The following is a 3454-nucleotide window of genomic DNA, read 5'->3' on the forward strand; positions in this document are numbered from 1 at the left end:
TATGTTTACAAGTGTGAGCCACAGTGCCCAACCACCATTGTGGTAACAGTTCCCTACGCTATTCAGTAGAGAGCAACATGCTGTACAGGTCTGTGGCTACAGAGCAGTGGGCTATACCATGCAGCCTAGGTGTGTAGTAGGCCATACCATCAAGGTTTGTACACTCCGTGATGTTCACACAATGGCAAAATCACCTAATGACTGACAACTTAGAACATATCCCTGTCAAGTGAGACATGGCCATAGTTTAATATGTAAATAATATTGATTTAACTAGAAATTATGATATTGCCATACTGGGAGGGGAGGGAAGGGGTTGGCTGGGGTCCTAAGTGGACTAAACCCTCCTCACCCATAAGAGAAAGGCAGTTGAGAGTGGCTGAAGTTGGAGAATCAATAAAGTAACAGCACAAGTGTGCTGCTTTCAAACATGGAGAAAAGTTGCAGAGGAATTGAAAGTACAGCAGTCGCCTCTGAGAAGCAGGAATTAGGTAGAGATAAGGCAGAGACTTTTTTTAAAAAGTAAGCCTTGGCTCAGCACCTGTAGCTCAGTGAGCAGGGTATTGGCCACATACACCAAAGTTGGTGGGTTCGAGCCCAGCCAGGGCCTGCTAAACAACAATGACAACTGCGACCCAAAAAAAGCTGGGCGTTGTGGTGAGTGCCTGTAGTCCCAGGTGCTTGGGAGGCCGAGGCAAGAGAATCGCTTAAGCCCAAGAGTTTGAGGTTGCTGTGAGCTGTGACGCTATGGCACTCTACTGAGGGTGACATAGTAACACTATCTCAAAAAATAAATTAAAAAGTAAGCCTTATAATTTTATGTTTGAAACCCTATGCACGTGTTTTTGAATTTGAAAAAAAAAACCCACAAGGCTGGCATTGGACTTTTCATTGTTGATACTGGAAGCTAGAGGACCACAGAGCAATCAGTTGCCTTAAAAATCTGAGGGGAGAAGATTTTCTGCCTTGGATTCTATGTCTATGGAAAGGATCAACCACGGAGAAGACTGGAATATAAATATTTTCAAAAACAAAAGGTCTGAAAAAAAGAAAAATTAGCTGCTGTGCACCATTAGCTGCTGGGCATATTCTCTGGGGACTGAGGGAGACCAGGGGACAGTGCTCACCCAGGAGGCAGGATCCAGAGCAGAGAGTAGAGCCAGGGGCAAAGGGAGCCAGATAGGTATCCAATATCAGAGCATTTGGCAATGACATCACTAGGTTTAGAGTAGATCCGATGAAAAATTAAGAAGAGACACATAAATACTTTGCAATTAAAAAAAAATGCATTAACTCCAGGGCACAAATAATCAGCATTGCACCAGGAACTGTCATCAACTGGTTCAGGACTTTCACAGAATAATATTTGCATAATCATCATAATAAAACCCTTGACCAGTGCAGTTAACTAAGAAATGGATAAAGCCTGCTAGAGAGGCTAGGGGAGGGGAGGTCAGGCAAACAGTGGGGGGCATTTAAGGGAACTGAAGCTTCATCTGTCCTGTTGGGAAGGCAATAGAAATGTCTGAAATCAGGGCAGCGCCTGTGGCTCAAAGGAGTAGGGCGCCAGCCCCATATGCCGGAGGTGGCGGGTTCAAACCCAGCCCCGGCCAAAAACTGCCAAAAAAAAAATACAAATAAAAAAAAAAAAAGAAAGAAAAAAAAGAAATGTCTGAAATCGAAACGTCAGGAAGCAGCAATGTCAGTGTCTTATTGAGAAATGTGCCCACCAAACCAGAAAGAACAACTGGTTTGCTCTGGGGAGTGGGAAAAAGGAGGAAGGGACAGGGAGTTGTTTACTTTCCCTGCAGACATTTTAGTTATTTGGATTTTTTTTAACCTAAGTGCATCCATTATTTTATTTACAATATAAGTATGATTTATTTAAGTAGTAATGAAACATAGCTCTGGGCTGTGGCATGTGAAACAAATGAAGAGGACCGGGAATGTTTCCTGAAGGAAACTCCCAGAACTGCCTGAGGCCTCCCTGCTGGAGGGGGCAGCCTGTCAGGCCTCTCGTTTCCCTCCTCATTTCCAGTTCAGAACACACTCTCTGGGCTTTTTCTTCCTCCCATCCTCCCAACAACGCTGCAAGGTGGGCAGGAATGATCGTGCTCATTTTACCTACAGAAGCTGCGACTCAGGTGTGTATCTGGGGATCTGGAACATGTCTCCCACACAGCAGACACACCATTCTGTGAAGGCTGGTGAAGGACCCACCCTATGCACTCCCAGCTGGAATTTCAAAGCAGGAGTCACGCTGTGCAGTCCAGAGGTGCTCAGCAGAGGAGCTGCAACACCTTCACTTGACTCTACCATTTATTTTTCTTAATATTTAGTCACACATCCCACCCTCACTATCTGCCAGTGGTGGGGAACATTTTGCCAAGCAAGTAGGGGGTACCCTATAAAGTAGGTGCCACCAGCTACCAAAGAGGAAAGGCTGGCACAGCTGAGGCTACACAAAGACTGGAATCCTGGGAATTCCAAAACTTTGTCCTGGAAGTCCCAGGGAGACCCATCAGGGAAATGGACAGGCTTCCCTACCAGGGAAGGAACAGTCTTACCAGGGCTGTGATGCACCAACCTGATTCAATTCCTCCCATGAACACATGAGATATTGAGACCATTAGGAAGGGACTCTCCAAGAAGAGAAATGTCCAGCTCATCCCCGGCCTCTACAATAAATTGCCTCTTGCTTCATAGTTGCCAGGAGAGGTAAACTCTCAATGGCTCTGAAATCCCTCCTATAGCCTGCTATTTCTTAGCCTCTAGCCCTGACCTGCAGCTCGAGACCAAGTATGCAACCACCTACCTGATGTCCTTTTGACCTTGGCAGAAAATCTCCCAGCTTTGGCAGTGCCTTTGCGAGGCTTTTCCTTCCCTCTGAGAAGTCTCAAACTTCCTAATGCAGCAATGTATTTTCATTGTTAAAAGGGGGTCGTGGCTCGGCGCCTATAGCTCAACCGGCTAAGGCGCCAGCCACGTACACCTAAGGTGGCGGGTTTGGATCCCCAGCCCGGACCCGCCAAACAACAATGACGGCTGCAACCAAAAAATAGCCGGGCGTTGTGGCGGGCGCCTGTGGTCCCAGCTACTTGGGAGGCGGAGGCAAGAGACTCGCTTGAGCCCAGGAGTTGGAGGTTGCTGTGAGCTGTAATGCCATGGCACTCTACCCAGGGGGAAAGCTTGAGGCTCTGTCTCAAAAAAAAAAAAAAAAAAAAAAGGGGGTCGTGACCCACAAGTTGAGAACTGCTGCTCTAGAAGATTCTCTGGGATGTAGTTCAGCAGCTTCCTTCAGGTGCCTCCTCTCCATAGGGTCTATCTCAATGCCTTGACCAGCAACCAGTATGGGTTTAGATACCCCAGGAATGTTCTTGGCTCTTGGGGACCTGGATAGAAAAGGAATGGGACAGGTGCTAACATGCCTGGTGCACAGAGCCCTCTCCTCTAT

Source organism: Otolemur garnettii, unplaced genomic scaffold (assembly GCF_000181295.1).
Source record: "Otolemur garnettii isolate 467f Iridium unplaced genomic scaffold, OtoGar3 scaffold00020, whole genome shotgun sequence".
NCBI classification, from domain to species: Eukaryota; Metazoa; Chordata; class Mammalia; order Primates; family Galagidae; genus Otolemur; species Otolemur garnettii.